The sequence below is a fragment of the Chrysochloris asiatica genome, unplaced genomic scaffold (assembly GCF_000296735.1).
Source record: "Chrysochloris asiatica unplaced genomic scaffold, ChrAsi1.0 scaffold00213, whole genome shotgun sequence".
Taxonomy (NCBI): domain Eukaryota; kingdom Metazoa; phylum Chordata; class Mammalia; order Afrosoricida; family Chrysochloridae; genus Chrysochloris; species Chrysochloris asiatica.
Window position 1 is genome coordinate 1,463,449 of NW_006408731.1, and position 6,453 is coordinate 1,469,901.

General features: G+C 40.7%; 2 non-coding genes across 2 annotated transcripts; both read left to right on the forward strand.

Annotated features, from left to right (window-relative positions):
* The first annotated feature begins 2,152 nt into the window (after positions 1-2,152).
* Positions 2,153-2,225, forward strand: TRNAK-UUU. Its single transcript has one exon. It is a non-coding gene; the product is annotated as a tRNA-Lys (tRNA).
* A 2,288-nt stretch (positions 2,226-4,513) lies between these two features.
* TRNAA-CGC lies at positions 4,514-4,585 on the forward strand. Its single transcript has one exon. It is a non-coding gene; the product is annotated as a tRNA-Ala (tRNA).
* Positions 4,586-6,453: the final 1,868 nt, after the last annotated feature.

The window sequence follows — 6,453 nt, forward strand, 5'->3', positions numbered from 1 at the left end:
GTCTTTTGATAAAGACCTGCCTGGGCTACTTTTCTCAGTGCCATATGGAGGATCTTGTATAAGAATGCAGCATAAGCTTTGGACTTCTTGCAGAAATCATCAACCATACACAGCAAGCTGAAAGCATCCTCATGAGATAGCAGCTATTACTTCGAATCTTTCACCACCAATTCAGTCCTATCCATTTTTGCATTATTATCCGTGACCTCCTCGTATTTTCCAACTCACCGATGGCACTTTTTGAAGGATCCCAGGGCTCCTCGACTTTATTTTTTCAAACATTTATATCTACAACAAGATTTCTCATTATCTCAATGGGTTCTCAGAGGGAGGAGAGTTCGACAGCTTTGTTTGGTCCTTGCTCAGCATCTGGACTTTCTTTTTGACCTGTAGATTCCTCCAGTCTGGAAAAAAGTCAGTTCATTGAAAGTTGATGGAGTTTTGAATCCTCCCTGAAATCCTTTTCAGACAAGATCCTCAAACGAGGTGTAGGTATAGAACCCGAATTAAAGACAACTTTAGAAGGTGTGGCTTTGGCAAAAGCAATGAGAGTCCGTTGAAAAATGTGTAGTGGCGGGACATTGACCCAACATGTGTGAAATTCAATTAGCTAATTTAACTGAAGCCGGAGGTACTTCATTCAGAGTCCTGACTGTTCCGGGCCGCATACGTCGGATGAACTCCTGGTGTGGTGCTGTAGTACGTTGTTGTTGTTGTTAAGTGCCATCGAGTAGATTCCTACTCATAGCGACCCTGTATATGGTTTCCAAGGAGCAGCTGGTGAGCTTGAACCACCGACCTTGCAGTTCAAACGACTTTGCAGTCTGACGCATTAGCCTACTGGAAAAGGAAGGTCATCATGAGTCTTCTTGGTTATCAGGGGTTGTGGTTCAGTTGGTAGAACGTGTGTTTCTTAAGTTTAACAATTCAAATCCTAGAAAACCCTACACAGGGTCGCTATGAGTCGGAACAGACTCCATGGCACTTAATAACATATGTTGGATACTTGAGATTTTGTTAGGACTTTACTGGCGGAAGCAAGTAGCTTTTAGCTAAACAAACTGGAGCAGACGAACCAGCGTGGGAAGATCGTAGAAACAGAAACGCTATTCAGACTTCAATTCCGTTCCTTTCTCCTTGTAACGCAGCTAGAAAGTATCCACTTTAGTGGTTTCAGAAATAGTGAAATGTAACCTCGCGGGCTCTCTCTAGCTAGGTCTTAGGTTTTCCAGGAGATGGGGTGGGAAGTGTGTAGAGGTGTGTGTGTGCGGGGGGGGAAGAAACATCCATAATCTTTTACGTAAAGGACGGTCGTCTGGAGTCTCCTGCTCAATCAGGGTGTGCTTCACGTGTACTTTGGTTCAATTCCTGGCATTTCTAGTGAGTTTTTGTTGTTGTTGTTGTTGTTGTTGTTTTCTTTAACCAGTCCTCTCCTTTAATTATTATCATTTTTTCTTGTTTTCTCTGCTCAGTAGTAAAGAAAGACGGTTGCCGAAAGATTGCTTTTCGTGTTCTTACATTTCTGCTCGTTGGGGTTTAGACTCTCCCAGGGCAGGCTGTTAACAGAAGGAAGACAAGGAAGAAGAGAAAGAAAAGGAACCAGCCGCTAACCCAAAGCAAGAAATCTACCACCACAAATTCATTTTTAGGTTTTAGTTAGCATACCAAGGAAGAGCAGGACAGAAATAGAAATACGGAAAGAAAAGAGAAAACGGCCGCATGGAAAGTATCTTTTCGTTCTTTTACTGGTCTAAAGCAGTCATACTGCTCAGTCAGACCAAAGAAAAGCGGATTCCTCTGTTCGAGTCTAATCGACATGATGACAGTGGGCTCGAATTTTTTGTTTGTTTGCCTTCTCATAGGGTTTCTATGCGTCGGAACCGATTCTACCGCAATGGGATGGGTAGCTGTTGGTATTGATGGCTTTCAAAAGAGCCACAGGGCGGTTTCTTGTCCACGGTGATGGGAACAGTTTGATGACTAAGGAATGGGATCTGCTGGTTATTAGCTCGGACAGGTGAATTGTATGTGCAAACAGTCAAAAACAGCAGCAGCAGCAAAATCTGTACATTACTTTGAAATACAAGACAATAGTAACATTAACAGAATGCATTCACTTTTACAAGACTATCAGAAACCCTCAGAACTGTGAGCCCGGATAGCTCAGTCGGTAGAGCATCAGACTTTTAATCTGAGGGTCCAGGGTTCAAGTCCCTGTTCGGGCGGAAGTGCTTAGGTTTTATGTATATAAATAGAATGGAAACGTCAACTATCTATTAGCATTTGAGTGTTTGGGGTGGATATGGTAATGACTTTAGTGCCCCCATTTCTCATTGCTTGTGTTTCAAGAGGACAGGAAGAGTGAAACCTGAAAAGGTTTCATTGTGAGTTGAAGATTATTGTTGCTAATATTGAGTCATCTCTCACTCATAGTGACTCTGTATAGGGTCTCCAAGAAGTGGCTGGTGGATTTGAGCTACCAACCTTGTATTTAAGGTCTAGTGCTTATTCTAAAGTACAACACAAGCACTACATAACTTGAAGATTGTTGTTAAGTGCTGTTGACTATGTTCAGGATCACAGTGAACCAGTGTTTCTGAGGAACTGGTGAGTTTGAACTGTTAAATCACAGGAGTCCATAATTTGAAGACTGTTGTTGTTAAGTGTCGTCAAATCGGTTTCGACCCATAACAACCCCATATAGGCGTTCTGAGGAGTGACTGGTGAGCTTGAACTGTTGACCTTGCTGTTCAAACTGACTTTGCAGTCCAGCATATTAATCCAGAGCACCACATCCAATTTGAAGATTGTTGTTGTTGTGAAGTGCCGTTGAGTCGGTTCTGACCCATAGCGACCCTGTATAGGGGTTCTGAGAAACAGCTGGTGAGGTTGAACCACCAACTTTGTGGTTCAAACTGAATGGTATTCATGGAAAAATCTTGTGATGAGCTCCAGTAGTGTTGGGTGGTGAATTAATTCTGGATAGCATTATGTTCCTGGAACTTCCATAGGAATCCCAGGGAGTCCTTAGAAATTCTGAAGTCCATAGGAATCCAGGTGAGATTATGACTATCTTCTCTTTGAGCTCTTTTGTCCAAATAAATTCTATTTCATGTTCATAGGAATTCCATGAAATAGCCTTTAGATTTGGGAGTACCTCATTTTTATGGCAGAACTTGTCTTTCAGTTGGCCCATAATAATAATAATTTGTCACTCTGTTGTTGTGTGCCCATGTTTTCAAAGCATTTTAGAGATTAATTCCTTGTCCAATACATTGTTGCCAAAAAAAAGTTTTTGCCACTCTGTGGGTTCTCTTTTTGTGCTTTTGGTGAAATCTTTTAATACACGCACATGTCTAATTTTTAGGAATTCCCAATCATCTAGTTTGTCTTCTATAGTTTGTATGTTTTCAGTTATGTTTGATAATGTGCCATATAGTAAAGCCCTTAAACTGCCGTGGCGCTGTGGCTTAACGTCCTGGACTGCAAGGTTGGTTTGAACCACAAGGTCAGCAGTTAAAACTCATCAGTCGCTCCTTGGAAACCCTACACAGGGTTGCTATGAGTCAGAATTGACTCTATAGCACTTAACAACAACAAATTTGTCCTATTTTCTCATTGGTTATAGGTTTTACATTTAGTTCTTTGATCCATATTGAGTTCGTTTTTATATATTGTGTGAGATATGTGGGTCCTGTTTCATTTTTCTATAAATGGTATCCACTTTTGCCAATATCATTTGTTGGTGTTGCGGCGGCAGAGTCTGAGGGCTGAGACGTTCCTCCAGCTCTATCTGGCCAGAGCGCTGAGGCAGGCGCAGGTCTGGGTTGGGCGGTCTTGGTCAAGATCACGTCTCAGCTCCGTAGTCTGCATAGTCTTGGAACTAGAAGTGTGAAGAAGGAAATAGAAGTGTGAGTCAAAGAAAGGGGAAAATCAAGGAAACGCACTTTGTTAAATCTAGGGTTCTTCATATATCCCAAGTTCACAGATAACCACTCTGTGGTGCCAGACGGTCTGCATGGGGCGAATCATTGCCCGCGGAGACAAAGAAAGGTTTTCACCTGTCTGAGTTGTTTCTTCTCCGAGTGTGGTCAAAAGACACTGGCATCTCCATAGATGTATTTAATCACTCAACCTACACAACTGCAAAGAATTTGGGTTGCATTTTATAGGTTCCTTTGGCTCATTTGGAATGTTGTCATATTCCAAAGGGTCCTTAAAAATCCATGAATTCTTTCTGCCTGGGATTCAATTTGGCCAAGGGAAGACGAATGAGGGTGTTGGAGAAGAAACAAAGGTGCTGTGAAGTTATTAAAACTGTGCTGTGGTGTCAGTAACGAGTAGATCTGGATGTCATTGGCATACAATGGACGGAGGGTATACAAGTACCCAAATATACAAGTCTACACAGGGCTGCTTGGGAGCAATTCGGCCGAAATTTTAGATGGAATAATATGAAACATTTCCGGCTATTAAAAGGACAGGCATTCTATCTAGCCACTCTCTTGCGCAAGGGGATGTAGCTCAGTGGTAGAGCGCATGCTTCGCATGTATGAGGCCCCGGGTTCGATCCCCGGCATCTCCAAAGTAGAGTTATTTTTACTTTTTCATTCTGTAGGCCACAATTATTAAACAAAATAAAAAGGGTAATGAACTAAAACCCACCAGATTTCCTGCTTCTATAACTGTACAAAGCCAGAGGGACAATTCAGAAATAAATTAATATCGTGAATGCAAACAGGAAGGGAAAATACAACTACCTATCCAAAAAAAAAAAAAAATTAGGCTCAATTAAACGAGGCTGTACCCATTTTCATTCTCCAATGAGGGAAAAATCAATAAAATAAAATGTCTGTTTTAGTAATTTTGAGAGTGGAGGTAGTATGACATTTTAGTATTTAGATGGGACTTATATATTGGTCCAAAAGGGTTAGTTATCATTATTATATACTAGTAGCATAGGGATTACTAATCGGGCTGCGAACCGCAAGGTCAGCAGTTTGAAACTACCAGCTGTTTCGCGGGAGAAAGATGAGGCTTTCTGCTCCGGTGAAGATTGTACAGCCTCGGAAACCCTATTCAGGGTCGCTATGAGTCAGAACTGACTTCACGGCGAGGGTTGGAAATAGTCCACCACAGGAGGTTTGTGAAAGTAGAAAAGGCCAGAAATAGCTTGTAGAAATGGAAGGCAAAGTTGGTTGTTGTTGTTAAGTGCCATGGACTCGGTTTTGACTCATAGACACCCTGTGCAGGGTTTCCAAGGAGCAGCTGGTGGGTTTGAATTTGTACCTTAGTACTCTTGTTGTTAAGTGGCATAGAGTCGATTCCAACCCTGTATAGGGTTTCCTAGGAGTAGTCGGTGGGTTTGAACCACCAGCTTTGAGGCTAGTAGTCTAGTGCTAGTCTTACAGCACTTCAGTTAGTTGGTCAGGAGCCCATAAAAGATTGCCTGACAGCTCTGAGGGTCAACCTGAGGTTTCATTCCAGTCAACTGTAGTTAAATGACTTTTTAGACTTATGTGATTTCTGCTTTGCATTTATGTTCATTCTTTGATTTTGTTGAGTGTTTTGGAATATTGGTAGCAAATAGATACTTTCTTGGTTTTGTTCACATTAAAAAGCGCACTAAAATGTATTTCTGTTATTGTTAAGAGAAAATCCAATCATTTATTTCATGAAATTTTAAAAAATGGCTTCTCTACGTTATTATATAACTGTGCCAAGTAAGTGGATACAACTGAAATACCAGTGAGAGGGAGCCAAATTATAGACAAATATTTGAAACTCTGTATCATAATTACCATATTGGTGAAGGCTTGTAAATGGTACACTGGGATACAGAACTGAGGGAGCTAGGTCAGGGAAAGTTCCATGAATGAAGAGACTCTTTTATTTTGTATTTAAGAATTAAGAGTGGATGTGATACAGCTGGACCCACACCAGTACTCCAAACATTGAATATAGTTGACATAAATGGAAATGGGATTAGTTTAGGACAATGCCAGAAAATTGGGAAAACAAGCATCTGACTGAAAAATATCAGATTACCTAAACATAATAAAGGAGTTGAGACACTCGCACAGAAAGTTCCCAATGACACGATCTCTATGTATACTTTCTTAGGGTACTCAATAGTTCTTGTTATTAGGTGCCATTGAGTTGGTACCAACTCATAGCGACTCTATGTACAACAGAACATAGATAGTGAAGCATGTTAAAACAAAAATCATATTAAACCAAGAATAGAAATCTTTGACATTTATTTAATACATGTCTTGCAAATTAAGGCAATATTTCGACTAGGGAGTCAAAAAAAGAAGAAGGAAGAACTTACAAAGATTCTTATAGCGCATCTTACTGTTAGTAATTATACATTGTCATGAAAAAAGGGCCAGAATAGGACTGATAAAATCATTATGGTCATAAAGGATTCCAACAGCACTATCTTGAAAA